Source organism: Symphalangus syndactylus, chromosome 4 (genome assembly GCF_028878055.3).
Source record: "Symphalangus syndactylus isolate Jambi chromosome 4, NHGRI_mSymSyn1-v2.1_pri, whole genome shotgun sequence".
Lineage (NCBI taxonomy): Eukaryota > Metazoa > Chordata > Mammalia > Primates > Hylobatidae > Symphalangus > Symphalangus syndactylus.
In genome coordinates this window covers 22891702-22908736 of record NC_072426.2, presented here as the reverse complement: position 1 = coordinate 22908736, position 17035 = coordinate 22891702, and positions in this window count along the sequence as shown.

The window sequence follows — 17035 nt, the reverse complement described above, 5'->3', positions numbered from 1 at the left end:
ATCTCACACCAGTTAGAATGGTGATCATTAAAATGTCAGGAAACAACAGATGCCGGAAAGGATGTCAAGAAATAGGAACACTTTTACACTGTTGGTGGGGGTGTAAATTAGTTCAACCATTGTGGAAGACAGTATGGAGATTCCTCAAGGATCTAAAACTAGAATTACCATTTGAACCAGCAATCCCATTACTGGGTATATACCCAAAGGATTATAAATCATGCTACTATAAAGACACATGCACACATATGTTTATTGCAGCACTATTCACAATAGCAAAGACTTGGAACCAACCCAAATATCCATCAATGATAGATTGCATTAAGAAAATGTGGCACACATTCACCATGGAATACTATGCAGCCATAAAAATGGATGATTTCATGTCCTTTGCAGGGACATGGATGAATCTGGAAACCATCATTTTCAGCAAACTATCACAAGGACAGAAAACCAAACACTGCATGTTCTCACTAATAGGTGGGAATTGAACAATGAGAACACTTGGACACAGGGCGGGAAACATCACACACTGGGGCCTGTCTGAGGGTGGGGGGTTGGGGGAGGGATAGCATTAGGAGAAATACCTAATGTAATTGATGAGTTGATGGGTGCAGCAAACCAACATGGCAAATGTATACCTATGTATCAAACCTGCACGTTGTGCACATGTACCCTAGAACTTAAAGTATAATAAAAAATAAACAAAATAAAATTATAAGGCAAAAAAAGAAAAAGAAATGAGAGTAATATTCCATTTAAGAAGATAAAACAGTTTTTACTTCCTTTCTCAGTTATTAGCATCCCTCCATATAACACTAAGTATACAGTAGAAAAAACTTGTCTTCTAGGAGTCACATATTCATTAAAATGAATACCAAAGCTTTATTAATGAAGCTTTACAGAATTTTATTCCCAACAGCCTCATTGATTATTGCTAACTAAAATTTTAAAACTCCAGTCTGTAATAATAACTCCCACAAAGAACATTAGCTTCGAAATTTGTTGTGCATGAGGCTCACCTGGAGTGCTTGTTGAATATATAGATTCCTGAGCATCACCTGTAATTAGTCTGATTCAGTTCAGGTCAGGCATGAATCCCAGGAATCTCCATTTTAACTCATACTGCAGATAGTCTAATGAAAGCAAGCTAAAAGTTGTGGTTCCATTGTAGTGGTTTGGGGGATACAGAATAGGGTACAAGTCTCAATCCTCATTTTTAAAAGATAATAACCTTGGATATGACTAGCATTCATTCATCATTCAGTTTAATAAATATGTATTGATTGCCTACATGTTCTAGGCACTAAGTAGTAAGGATACCAGCACAAGGCAACTTCTGCCCTTCAGGAGCTTATAACTTTAGAAAAACAGGAGCTGAGTTTCTGCCGCCCTCTCCTCATGCCCTAGGTGACCAAATGATATTCTGTTATCATTATTACTTTAAGTATAATCTGGGAACATAAGGCAAAAGGTTCCTTAAACATTTTAATATCTTGGACAGAAATGGTATCCAAAGGGCATTAGAGGAGCCATGAAGCCTGCAAATACTGTGTGAGGCAAGCCTTTATATTTGGTGGGAAATAGGAGGATTGTGAGAGGTGTCTATACAACAGCAAAGCACCTTTCTGTTTGCCAGAATCCCTGATACGTAAGTCATGATGGAAGGCTTAACTATCTGGATAATCATGTCTATGACTTTGACCCTGAAGAAATGCAAATACAGAGGGCCTACCATGATAATATTTGGTACAGAGGTTGGACAGAATGTCCAACAGCAGTCTGGAGGGTTCAAATGAACAGTGTTGGCAATGTTTTTGGCAGCATCATAGCCAGACTACTTCCGGGTATGAGGTGATCTACTTCAGCTCCAACACACTCTCTAAGACTGGTTCTCCAGCCTTCTGATTAGTTCTTTTCAATAAATGTGTTTTCTACTTTTGTTGTCAGGTCAGTTTCTGCTGTTTATAATCAAGAACCCCGACTAATATGAAAACCAGTATCAGTAGGTAACAGAGAACACATTCTCAGAGAAGTGGCAGGATGAAAACCTGATATGTGGACTATGTGGGCCCAAAATCATAGAGAATCCCACTAGCACAGGAGACTGAAAGACCCCGGAATGTAACGATAAATCAGCCAACTAAATTATCATCTCTGTTTACCTTGAATGAAGTGCCCATTGAGGACAGTTCTCTCTGGGATCAAGTTGCCACTTCCATTTAAAAATGAAAAGAGCATAGAAGTCAAAGACTACAGAGTGAGATGCCAGTCTATCACCTTACTGGACAGCTCACAGAAAAAGAATAACAGTTCCCCAAATTCTCATATAAACGTTGTTTATGATGAAGCTAAAATAATATTTTATTTATTGATGCAACAAGGTTCAGGAAACTGTATCTGCTGGATTCACTGCCATTGTTCTAGGGCTGGTGTGACCCCTAAGAATATACAGGAGGTTTGGAAAACTTGGACTACTTGAAACCTCACCTCCCACTGCCAGCCTTCTCCCTGTCAATGAGGTCATCTCTTTTGGCTTGAAGACATTGTCTTACCTTACCTAAGGGAGTTATCTTACCAAGTGGACCAATTTTTCTCATGTTCACTTTTTTTCTTCTTTGTCTTCAAACTTAAAACCACAGACAGGTTTCAACATGTCCTGGAAAGCCACTTGCAAAGTCAAGTCAAAGAAGAGAAAGCTTACACACCAAACATCTTCAGTACTACACTAACTTATATCACTGGAATCTTGAGAATATGTGTGAAAAATAAAATAGATTTATTGTAATTCGAATTGAAATTCATGGAGGATGAATCAACCCGAATTTATTATTATGTGTGCCAGAAATTCTACATTAAGCATTCTGGTCAAACATCTGAGAATGGTTCTAATTCTTTGCTCAGCTGGTTTGTGAAATTCTGAACAATATAAGGTGTTCACATAATATTAATGTGATATTCCAGTAATTATTTTGACTAAGGTAGAGAAAGGAATCAAAAAATACATTAAATAGAAGTCCTGGAGTAGCTTTGTCTTATACAATCTGACCGACCATTTTTATTTTTGTAATTAAGCTCCAAATTAGGTCCATAGAAATGTCCAGACCTCTTGGAGATTATTAGGCTCTGGTTATGAGCTAATTCCAGGAGATTTATAGTGTTACTCTGGTCTGTAAATCAAAGTGAGGGTTGATGGAGGTCAAGAGATGAGTTTTGACACTAATCTACCTCATACAAAACAAAATGAGACATCAAATCCATCCTGTATTTATTTTCCCTGTTCTTGAGTATCTTAATCCATTCAGGCTGCTACAACAAAACAGTATAAGCCAGGTAGCTTATAAATAACACAAATTTATTTCTCATATTTCTCTTTATTTGGCTGATTAATCTATCATTACATTCTCGGGTATTTCAGGCTCCTGTGCTGATGGAATTCCCCATGACTTTGGGTCCACGTAGTCCACATATCTGATCTCAGGTTTTCATCCTGCCATCTCTCTGGAAGCTGGGAGGTCCAAGATCAGAGCACCAGCAGATTTGGTGTCTGGCAGGGTCCCTCTTCCAGGTTCACAGATGGCAACTTCTCACTGTGTACTCATGTTTTGGAAAGGGGACAAGGCAGCTCTCTGGGGCCTCTTTTATAAGGGCATCAATCCGATTTATGAGGGCTCCACCCTCACTACCTAATCACCTTCCAACAGCCCTCTTCCTAATACCTTCTCCTTGGGATTAGGATTTCAACATATGAATTTTGGAAAAACACAAACATTCAGATCATAGCATCAAATATATAATTGGAATCAATAATCCTCCTCAAATATAGAATCTGCCTCTTTATTCTTGTCCCATGGAAATTTTTTTTGGTGGAAATAGAAATCTCTGGGGCTCTCCATTTCTATCAAACACTAAATCAAAATCAATCAGGCATTCCTCTGGAGGAACTTTCAGGATATTAGTACCATTCATTATCAATAAACTAAAGGATATAGTGGTGATGGCTTCTATCACATCCCCGTTCAATCCTCTAGATTGCCTCATACACAGCACAGATAATCATAAGCTCAATCAGGCTGACTCTTATTAAAGTTTCTATTCCTTGTGTGATTTCATTATTGGAGCCTATCAACACAGTTCCTGATACCTAATATGTAGCCACTGAGTTGATGAGTATTTTTTTCCTCTAAACTAAAACATCGCTAGCAGTTTGATTTTTATGTATATCTTTGCAGAGTTGCTTCATGATTACTTCAATGTTTCACTCAGTATCCTAATTTATTCTGCAAGATATTTTACCAGATATAATGTTGAATGCCATTCTACCACATTGAAGAGATCTTTCTTTTTTAAAGGATCTACAGAGCAGGAGGCAGTAATGCAGTGGATGACATGATAAGACACGTGTGTGTAGAGGGTGACACCTAAAACTCATAAGAAAATATAGAATTGTAACTTCAGGTAAGGTTCTGAGGTTCTAGTGCTCTGGAGTTATTGAAATATCATCTTTCAAGCATTAGACAAGTTGCTACACATCGTGAACTATGTTTATCCCACTGTTTGGTAGAGCTTTTTTGATTTTGAAAGAAATATATACCTCATTTGGTCATGCTTTCCTGAACCATTTACTCAGTAACCTGAAAAACCTTAAACTTTGAGACAGATGCAGAGCAAAAGGTTCTCTGCACCATATTCCAGGCAGCAGTGAAATAATCAATGCCCCTTGACACTCATGACTCAGTAGATTAAATGGTACTTGATATATCTCTGGCAGGCTAGAATATTGTATTAAACTTTGATATGCCTCAGTAGGAGAAACACAGGAATAGACCCTTAGGCCATGTACTCTTGAGCAAATAACTATATTCCTTTTGGAAAACAGCTCTTGACTTTCTACTGGGTGCTGATAAAAAGTAAATGCCTAGTCACAAGATATCTGGTGATCTGAGCTGCCAATCATATATATGGTATTATCAGATTCACCCTTTTCATTAAGAGGAAGAGGTTCAAGTGGACCAAGTTGTAAGCAAGTTCTACAGGCAAAAATCAGAAACATGAACAGGTGAATTTTGTCACATTATCACCCCTCACCAGCCCACACTATGTTTCAGGGAGAATTAATAACTATGAACTGGAATGAGTTAATAAAAATATGCATGCATGGCTGTGCATGATGGTCAAATTCAGAGAAGGGCACTCCTTAAGAAAACAAATAAAACTTGTGAGTAAAAATAAAAAAGATACCAGATCTTGGAAGAATCCTTGCATATGAGGAGTTCTTAAACTTAGGCTTCATTAGTTTCACAGTAAAGCCTACTTTTGCTGGTGTCAGCCAGAAGTATATAAGGAAGGCCTGGGTTCTACCTCAATTCATGGGCAAGATGGAAGGTTTTGCCGTTTGGTCAGTAACAATAAGATTTAAGAATTGGTGTTGAAGTGTTTGGGGGAAGAAGTAGATAGAAGATCTGTGTCTCATGTGAATGTCTACCTGAGGTGCTCACCATGAAGGAGGTGCTGAGGTAATGGCATTCTCTATGCTCCTTCTCTAAACTCCCAGTGATTGCCCAACGAGCTCATGAACAAAGTAGCCACGGTGGCAGGGATGGTGGCTCTTCATGGGCTCAACTGCATGAATTTCCCTCACAAAGACCTACCTGGCTACTGCCTCTGCTGAGTGCTCAATTTACAAGCAGTAGAGACTAATCTTACAATATATAATAATAATATACTCTGTGAGGAACAGTGAGATACCTGGTGGCAGGTGATTGTGTTAAGCCAGAAGAATTTCTCAGAAAGTAACTCTTCATAAACAAGGAAGGAAAAACATCAGAAATTAAGCTTATAAACTCAGGAAAAATGATGCAGGTTTGTTAAACCTTGGAGAGAACCAGTCAGAGGCAGAAAAATAATGCATAGTTAGTATATGGTATAATGGTCCACAGTCTTTCAACTATCACATTAAAGATACTCAGAAATCTAGAAGAAATCTTAAAACAGAGTTAAAGTCTCCTTCAATAGCTGCTGCAAAGTTATTCTTCTCATATTCCACTATTTTTTTTGCCATGGCTTTAGGGTCCACACATTATAGCAATGGCATTACAATGAGATTATCATGAGGGATTTTATATATACAGGCATCTCCAACTAGCAATGGTTTTTCAACTTTACAATGGGCTTATCAGGATGAAGCCTCATACTAAGTTGAGAATCTCTTTATGACTTAAGATGGGGTTATGGTTTCTACTGAATGCTTATCACTTTCACATCAATATAAAGTGAAAGAATCCTAAATTAAACCATCATAAGTGAAGGACCATCTGCTCTTTTGCCAGCAGTATATGCACTTTCCACTTAATGATATTTTTAACTTATGGTGGGTTTACTGGGATGTAGCTCCATTATTCAGTTGAGGAGTCTGTGTGTATAGAAAGAGACACAGAGAGAGAGAAATAGCTAGAGAGAGAGAGGGAGGGAGGGAGGGAGAGACAGAGGGAATTTGTAGTCAGAAAATCACCACTCAAATGAGCAAAGAGTAATTGCAGCAGAGCTAAACATAATTTAGTTAGTTCCAACTTACGGAAAGTTCAAGGAGGATTTTGGGCACTTAAGATAAAAAGCAATGCAAGAAGGGCAAGAAAATCACATACATGTGAAAGACTTAATGGGATCAGGGTTCTTGAGATACCACCTAAACGTTAATAACCCAGAGCATCTCCTGATGACTCTGATCATGTCAGTGTATGTAAAAATCAATGAAGGTGTATACTGACACTGCCTTATCTGTCATGTAAGAATTCCTGCCCAGCTGGAATCATGAACAGGAAAAAGGTATCATCTCACAATCCCATATCCTGTGCAAAGTGGCTTGGGTTTGGGGGCAACTTATGTTGCATTAGATTACTTTCCTTTTCTCCACAACCCTTGTCAATTTGAGAAAGGGCACATGGCTTAGGATTAGCCAATAGGGTACATGTGGAGTAGGGGAATGGATCGCACTTGCAAAATAAGAGGTCATAACTGGATGAGCTCCTTGCTTGGAGTCCAGGCTTTAGAAGGTGGCAAAGTGTGAGGTGATTGGGCTAGAAGAGAGGCATAGAGGTAAAGACAGTGGCAAAGCTAAAGTCATCCTGGACCATGTGGTAAATTGTCAGCAAAGTCACTAAAGTTACCAAATGACGAGTGTGATTGGATTTGCTGTATGAAGTAGTGAATGGTATGAGGTTCAATGCAAGCATTGGGGAGGCAGCAGAATACTAATAGACAGAGACGTAAATCACAAAAACATAAGGTAGAAATTGTAGAATGAGCTTTGTGTTGTTACAAGAACTGGAATCAATGTTTTGTCAAAAATACAACCGGCTGTCTCTGTGGTGCTTTATAATAGTGTAAACCAGTACTCACTACCTCACCCTAGTTTGGAGAGAAAGGTCTCAGTATACTTGAAAGTACTGAGAAAGGCTCAGCCCTTTTCCCACATTCATGTTCCCAGGAGAGCCCTGATGCCCAGGACTAAGGAGGGGGAATGAGGCTGAAAGCTTCCAATATGCATTTTCATATAAATGTCCTGTTGTTTGAGAAAAAGAAAAAATATCCCTTTCTGTACAGCTCCAATTCTGTGTATCACACTGGCCCACAATGCTGGGGACCTTCCAGGTCCTTTGGTTCTTGTCTATTGCTTCCCTGTGGGACTTCTCCTGATACAACTTGCAGATCATTTCTCAAAAGGAAGTCACTGGAGAAACAAGGATCTACTAAGATGTTAATATTTGCTAAAACTTTTTAAATTTGGGGGGCTTTAAAAATGTTTTCTGACTTGTCAGTATGTTTTGGAGGAACAAAGAAGTGTGAGATGAACAGGGTATGGCAAAGACATGGGGATGCAAATGAGCATTTGATTTTGAGGCTAGAAGGGGACCAACCATGTTGGTCAAGAATTTATGTTAGGAGGAGAAAGGAGATGTGGCTAGAAAAGAAATAAAAGAAAGATTGGACTGGGAGATAATTTTTCTGCTGGGATTAGGGGCTTGAACTTCATCTCGTAGGTAATTAAGAGAATATGAGAGATTTTAAGCCAGAGGAGTCAGTGAAAGGATGCGGTCTTTAACCATAGGTTTGGCAGGAAAGGCTATGGAGATTTTACCCACTTTTTTCCCTTGCCCACTCTTATGGGAGGAAGTTCTTTAGTACTAGAAAGTGTAAAGACATATACTATACAGGCAAAATGAAAAATATCTACTAAAAAACAATTAATAAAAGAGGTATTAACAAGGTTATAGTGTTGCTACAATGTGAATGGGTGGGTGTCGTAGAAAACCGTTCATAGGCTGGCAGAAAGGCAGCATCCTTAATGCAGTTGCGAGTGATGAGGGAATGTTAGTAATCTATTGCTAATTAATTATCTATTGTTATATAATGGATGATTTTAACACTTAGTGGCCAGGAATCCAGGCATGGCTTAGTTGGATCTTCTGCTTCAGGTCTCTCACAAGACTGTAATTAAGGTGTCAGCCAGAGCTGGAGTCTCATCTGAGGCTTGACAGGAACAATCTACTTACAAGGGCATATTGTTGTGTATAGGATTTAGTTTCCTGCAGGCTGTCAGAAGGCTTCAGTTCCTTGATGGCTATTGGCCACAGGTCACACCCTCAGTTCCTTGCCATGTGAGCCTCTCCATAGGGCAGTTCACAACATGGGGGCTTGATTCATCAAAGCCAGCAAGGGAGATAATCAATAGAAAGTGCCTCCTAGCAAGAGAGAAGATGTAATCTTATTTCCTATAACTATGGAAGTGATATACTACCATTCTGTTGGTTAGGAGGAAGTCATAACGCATACTCACACCCAAAGGGAGAGGATTACACAAGGGCATGGATACCGTGAGGCAGTGGTAAGTGGGGAGCATCTTAGAGTCTGTCTGCCACAGAGAGATTGACCAAAGATGCTGTCAGTGAGTACAGAAAGGAAAAGATTGGGGAGTGGAGAGGCATTTAGAGAGAAAAATGGAGCAGCTTTGGCACCTTGGAGATAAACGGGCTGAAGCAGCTATGTGAGTCTTTCGGACCATTGTTTTTTACATTTGTCTTTTTCTGAGATAATATTTTGGTTGTCCTTTTGCACATTGCAATAGAAATCTTCTGGCATCAACATTTTAAACTCTTTTTCAATTTTATTAAAAGCATTTCAAAGGGATGTTTTGTGTTTAACTCTTTAAATCTTCATGACCAGCCTATAATGTATAACAATGTATAAATTGGCCATTCTTTCTTTATCTATTTCTTTATTTACCAGAAATGACCTCTGGTCATGACTTACCAGTTTAGAGTTTTCTTTTTAAAATGTTGCTGTTGCTTAACTTATCTTTCCAGAGATTCTTTTCAAATGCCAGATAAGTCTGCATTATAATCAAATACCTGTTCTTCTCAGATGGAATGTTTTTCTTTTGCATTTGGAGAAAATGTTAATTAACATATTAGGAATGTATTTGGTACATTTGGTTGCAAATGCAAACAGTCTAATCTTTTACTCATTAGAGCTCTTTGTCTGAATCATTCAAGTGAGTAACAGGTTGCACTGAGACATCACCAAAATGATTCAGTTATCCTAAAAGTACTCATTTTGCTTTTTTCTGGGAAGATTTATGTATTATGAATTACTCAGATTGCATTTTCATTTTATAACCATGGTAACTACTATGACAACACTTAAAAGGATGGTCATGTTAATTACTTCACTAAAGAAGAAATCCTGGCCACATTTTCTGTACTGAACTTAGCAGAGAATGTTAACAGTATCCATAGGAATTAAAACATCATTGAAGATTTTGTCCTTTGGGGCTTTATATTGATGTTGGAGAACCCCAGTGAAAAAGCTGAGGTATATTAAGATATTTAGTAGCTAGGCTCCATTTTCCCTTTTGAGTTCCATTTCATTTCCATTCATTATTTATGTTTATCCTTTATGGAGGAGTTTATCCTTTGCTACTGGAGTTCATAAAGGGAAAGTCATTTATCAAGTGCCTACTATGGGCTAAATACTTTCTCTATGATCTGATTTTATCTTCCCAACAGTCTTTTTGAGGCAAGTACTATTGTTTTGCCTCTTAACAGATGAAAAATTGAGTTCATTCAGTGATTCTTCTAATAAATAGGTATTGACTGTGTTCTTTAAGCAACATGGACAAAACCTTACAATTAGAATTGAGATACTTGAGATGTAACACAAAGTTCATCTGATTGCAGAACTCATGCATTTTATGCCACATTTTTTCTTCAGTCTGTCTTCTTCACTTTAAGATTTTGTCTGACTATAGCAGGGTATGTTATATGAGTGTGTGTGTGTGTGTGTGTTTGTGTGTGCATGTGTGTGTATGAGAGACAGAGAGAGAGACACACACAGGGTCAGTGTGTGTGCTGTGGGTGGGGGTCAGGTTTTTCCATATTCACATTCAGAAAGTCATGTTACAATGAACCTACTTCACAAAGAGGCACAATACATGGTGTAACGTCGTTTACTATGGGAAATGCCCTTTTCTAAAAGAATATCCTTTTCTCCATCTTTTACGAAGGGTAAAATCTTAAACGCAATAATACCCAAGGGTTAACATGCAAATGGAAATTAAACTCAAGGAGTTAATTTCACATGTAAAAGTGACTCATAGAAGATCTTTCCTTTCTTGAGATCCATGTTTCCAGGGCACTGAGCACACTGGGACTAAAGGTTAGACTGGAAACTTGGAATGAAAGGCTAAGGCCAGGTACCGTGGCTCATGCCTGTAATCCCAGCACTTTGGGAGGCCAAGGTGGGTGGATCATTTGAAGTCAGGAGTTTGAGACCAGCCTGGCAAACATGATGAAACCCCACCTCTACTAAAAATATAAAAATTAGCCAGGTGTGGTGATGGACACCCGTAGTCCCAGCTACTTGGGTGGCTGAGGCAGGAGAATCGCTTGAACCCAGGAGATGGAGGTTGCAGTGAGCTGAGATCATGCCACTGCACTCCAGCCTGAGTGAAGAGCGAGCCTCTATCAAAAAAAAAAGAAAGAGAGAGAGAGAGAATGAAAGAAAGAAAGAAAGAAAGAAAGAAAGAAAGAAAGAAAGAAAGAAAAAGAAAAGGAAAGAAATAAAAAAAGAATGAAAAGAAAAGAAAAAAAGAAAAGAAAAGGAAAAGAAAAGAAAAGAAGAGGAAGGCTGAATATCAGTTTGTATCTGCTTGTCCCGAAATGAAGCCCAAAGAACAAAGGAAAGGTCCTGCTATGATATTGTGCTCCAACTCATCACATCATGTCACAAACAGACAATATGTTAGATGTGGGGATTAAGTGGTCAGTGAAATCAAACACAACCTCTGCTCTCCTGGTTCTGGCAGTTCAGTGATGGAGACTTGAGAATCAAACAATAAAATGATCCCACAAATAAATGTACTATTGCAACTGTTGTTAGAACTATGAAAAAAAGTACAATGTGCCATGAGAAGGAATAAAACTGGGGGCTGTCATAGGCAAGGGAGTCAGGGAAGGCTGCTTTCCAAAATGAAATCTGAATTGAGATCTAAACCTATCACCTTTTCCTTAATCCCGCCTCTCCGTATGTGTTCTCCATCTCTGTAAATGGCTTCACAATCTATTTGCTAAAATGAGAAATACAGAAATCAACTTTGACTTCTCTTTCTCCCTCATCTCCCACTCAATCATCAGATCCTGCCTTTCTATCTACAAAAATTATTTTCTTTTTGTCCACTTAGATAAGCCTTGTCTCTGCCACCAGCCAACATCTTTATCTGGAATAACTCAACAGCCTCCTAATTAGTTTTCTTCTGCCTCAGGTCTTGCTCACCTTCTGACCTTGCCAATCACAATTCATTTCCCAGAATGCAACAAATATAATCTATCAAAAATACAAATATAATGGAGTCATAATCCTATGTTAATTTTTTGGACACTCCCATTGCCTTTATGATGAAATATAAAACCTTAAGATGGCTTTAGACCCTTTATTATCTGACCCCTGCTCATTTCTGTAACAGATTTTCTTTCTACTTGCACAGTATCCTCTGGCCATCTTCAATTTCTCTGTTCCTAGAGTAAATCCTGTTCTCTCTTTCTTCCTTCCTATCCATTTATCTGAAACACTCTTCTTAGTTCCTTCTCTCGTCTCTCCTACACCTAGGTATCTTCTACTAATCCTCAAAGTCTTAGCTTTCTGATTTCACTTCTTTGTGTAAACTTCAGTTCCCAAAAGTAGATCTGGACTCACATAGCACCTGTCACACTGCGTCATAATTGCAAATTTTCATTGTATTAATCCCTTACTAGATTGTGACTTTCCTGAAGGCAGGAGTCATATTTTCTTGCTTACCATTGTAGCCCCTACATTAGAACAGTTCCAGGTTCACTGCAATTGCTCCCTAAATATTTATTAAAAGACAAGTAAGAAGGAACAAGGGAAAGAAGGGGAGAAATAAGGGAAGATGAGAGAGAAGGAGGAAGGAGGCTCAGAAGGAAGAAAGAGATAGGGAAATGAAGAAGGGAAGTTGGAAGGGAGGGAAAACAGAAGGAATCCTTAGGAATGCTTCATTGTTCTTACCTTACTTAAATGGCTTTGAAATGAGGAATTTTGCTCATCTATTTGAGCAGGGCAATATAATAAAACTTCCCACAATAATAAAATGTTTTGTGTTTGTTCTGACCAATGTGGGAGTCACTAGCTACATGGAGCTATTTGAAATGTAGCCAGTGTGACTAAGAAATCAGATTTTTAATATGATTTTATTTTAAATTTAAACAGGCTACTTGGCTAGCTACTATATTGGATATCATGGCCTAGAGGAACCAGTGGCAGGGCCAACCTTGTGTGCACCCTCTGGACAACCCCTCTTTTAACATTTCTGCTTCCTTGCTGCTCAATACCGTGTTCTTCACTGCAATTTTCCTAGTGTGTTTAGGAATTTTTCTAAACTTCTCCTTTGCCAGGCTGGGCAGCAAAAGTCAAGTAAATGTAACACATAGAACACCATTTACACTTCATTTTGAACAGCCTTAATGAGAGTCATTTCAATTTTGCAAATACTGGTAAGTAATGTCTATCTATATGATCAAAAGCTGTATTTTTGCTGAACATTCTCTATAACAGTAAAAAAGTGAAAAAAACAAATAGCCTCTCAGACTATTATGCTGAATGCTACAAAATCAGCTAAAAAAATCAACAAAGTTTAATTTGAACATGCTTTTCATTCCTTTGGCATACAGAGAAAACAACAGGCTGCAGAATAGCAGGAGGCAGGCAGGGCGGAGAGAGGCAGAGAGAAAGCATAAGAGGAAAAGTGACTTAATCTTTGCCTCCTCACACCAAGCTTAATGACAATTGATCAGTCACCACTATCAGAAAGCAGCAGTGTGGAGAGGGAAGAGCACTGAACTGGGAGTCAGAGTCTTCTTCCACATTACACAGACCTGCCTGGGCAAGCTATACAACTCTGAACCTCAGTAATTTTCTTCTTACAATAGGGAAAATACACCCACTCTCCTTTCTGGTTAGGTTTTTGTGAATTTCATATGAAACAATATACGCCCAATGAATATACAATATAAGTTTTGTTTTTTTTTTTTTGAGACAGGATCTCACTGTGTTGCTCAAACTGGAGTGTAGTGGCACAATCACAGCTCACTGCAGCCTCAGGCTCCTGGGCTCACATGATTCTCCCACCTCAGCCTCCCAAGTGGCTGGAACAACTAGCATGTGCCACAATGCTCAACTACTTGTTTTTGTTTTTGTTTTTGAATTTTTGATAGGGACAGGGTCTCTTATTGTTCAGTACAGATGCTGGTCTCAAACTCCTGGGTTCAAGCTATCCTCCTGCCTTGGCCTCTCAAAGTGCTGGGATTTTAGGGGTGAGCCACCATACCCAGCCAGTTATTCTTAGTGTTGTGCAAAATGAGGCAATTTTAAAATGTGACCACTCTCTGACTCGAAATAAAAACATCAGGACTGAAACTAAGCAAAATATATTATTTTCATTGTTTTAACAGCCATACTAGCCCGCTTACCTTTCTTCAGTTCATTGAAATTATACTGAATTTTTTTTCTAATCAATATTTCTTACTGGAAAGTATTTACTTCCATACTCATTCTGGAGCCTAGAAGTGCCATATAGTTTTATACCAGTGGCCACATTATGTGTTGGTTGAGTAGATGGAGAGGGGAGAAGAACTGGCAGGAGAGCATTGGAATTCAAGATATGATGATGTCTGTAGATAAAATATATCTTTGGATCTCTCCTATCTGATATTTTTCCTTTCAAGTATATCCTTCAACTTCCATATTATACTAACTTACTTCTCTGAGCAGGTGCCCACTTACTCTTAAATGTTATAGTCCAGTTTGTGTGCCAAGACATTTTCTTATCCTTGAGAGAGGTCATCCATTCAATAAGTTTTATTACATTTTCAACTATATTATAACCACAGGAGGTGCTCCATGAAAAGAAAGAAAAAACCCTTAAGATATCTCCAATCTGAAGGTGGAACTCAGATGCCTGCAGATGACACAATGAACTAGCAGGGCAGAGCAAACTAGGAAAAAATAGGCTCTGCCTGTGTGTAATGTAAAACCTCCAGACTTTCTAACAGCCTCCCAGAGGGTTGTAATAAAAGCCACCCATTTTCAATGGCATTCCTACTTTGAATAAAAAGAATATTGACATTCTGTGGGTGAAAATTTCAATTTGCAAATTTTATTTTCAGTACAGAAAAAAACACCAGAAAATGACAGCCTAGAAACTAATTACACATGGAGGATTCTATTAAGTTAGATCAGACTAAGTGGCTGCTATAGTCAAAATATATTTCAATTGATTTTAATAAAGTTTAATTATTTAAAATATGTTATATTCTATGTGGGAAGATTGCACATATTTTCTGACATATTTCCATTATGAGAATACAGTTCCACTAAATAGGTCTAGCATCATTAAAACCTCTATGCACAAATTGTGACCTAAATGAAATATTACCAGTTTTCAGTCTGTATTAATAAAATGTTTGTAATAAAAGAATTATCACCTAATTAATTGTGACCCACGTATACAAACACAGTTGCTTTCTTTGTATATCCATCCATCCATGCATCCATCCATCATAGAGGAAGTTTGATATGGAGCAATAACAAGATGTTTAAAACTGAAGAGACCTGGGATTGAATTTAGATTCTACTATTTAATAATAATTATGTCTCTGGGCCTTAGTTTCTTATTATAATATGAAAACATACATTACCTAAACAACAAGTTATTGTAGCATTAAGGAGTATAATAATTGTTGTAGGATTCGTTTTTAAAGTTTAAATTACAATTATCGAATCTTGGTTGAGATGAGGCAAGGTAAAGCAGCTATTAGCCTTGTATGGAGGAGGTCCCTCCACTAAATAGTGATAATAGTAATATCACATATCCTCCATTAGAAGATACCCAAGCCATGTTCATTGTCATGGCTCAGAGACAAGTGTTTTGGTTACCACATATTGTGGTTCAGAAATAATTGTAGACTGGTCAGCATAATCTTCTTAGATATTTTGATTTCTATTATGTCAAATTATGTCTTTCTAATTAAAGTAGTTGAAAACTAAGTCATTATTTTTAAAAAATTACTTTTTAAATATCATTGAAAAGCTAGTCTTACTCTGATGAGCAGAAGCTAGAAGTGCAGAGCAGCCAGGGTATAGGACTGTGCCAGGTTTTGTATTCTTGTTCATCTGATATTTTTTTAACCAACTTTATTCATCCTGACTTCTTCTTTGAGTAAAGAAATAAAAAAAAAGAGGGTTCAGCAGTAACCAAGTCTTAATCGAAGATAAGTCATTGGCATTTGCTCTGTGACCATCGCTGTGTATGTTAAGAAAGTCAAAAGGCAGTTGTTGCCATTTCAAGTATTTGTTGGTGTACAAAACCCACATAAATAGATCTTTGCCTAGTGTCAATACATATTTAACTCAGTCAAAATGTGTGATAGACTAGGGAGAATTAAAACTGGCATATATAAAAAGCTTAGGTTAAACTCAGGAGCCATTTCTGAAAAATGGAAAAAAGAAAAGTGCCTTGAAGAATGCCTGCTACAGAGTAAAAATAAAAAAGACAATTCATTTCATTCCCCAAACATTGACTGAGCCCCTACTGTGTGCCATGTACCATCTATTCTTGGCCAAATTAAACTAGGTCATTGCTCTGGAGAGGCCTATAATTCCATCCTGGAGGAATTCATTGAAAGATATAAATAACATGAGTTTGATAAGTGTGATGATAAAGGCACAGCACACTGTGGCCTCAAATAGAAGGAAGGAGTTCACTCAGCTGACAGAGGAAGGGGAGGTTAATGTAAGAGAGTGCTGTTCTCAGAAACACCGAAGACAAAGGGTTTATGAGACTTTGGTCTGTGTCAGTCTTGTGCTTGAGCCCGAAATGCTGTCTTGGCCTCGGGATCTCTCCCTATTAGTAGAGCAGTTTGGCAATAAAACAATAACGCAAATCCTGGCTTTGCTACCCTCAAAGCTGCTCTCATTCATTCATTTGTTCTTTCACCTTTTCATAAAATATTATCAGAGTATTTACAGCATATCCAGCGATTCCACATCTGTGGATTCAACCAACTAGATGGAAAATATTTGAGAAATAAAAGGATGATTGCATCTGTGCTAAAATATACAGATTTCTTCTCATTATTTCTTAAACAATATGGTATAATAAGTACTTACAAAGCATTTACATTGTATTAGGTATTATAAGTAATCTAGAGATAGTTTAAAGTATGTTGGAGGTACCAGAATCTCTGGGACACATTCAAAGCAGTGTGTAGAGGGAAATTTATAGCACTAAATGCCCACAAGAGAAAGCAGGAAAGATCCAAAATTGACACCCTAACATCACAATTAAAAGAACTAGAAAAGCAAGAGCAAACACATTCAAAAGCTAGCAGAAGGCTAGAAATAACTAAAATCAGAGCAGAACTGAAGGAAATAGAGACACAAAAAACCCTTCAAAAAATTAATGAAT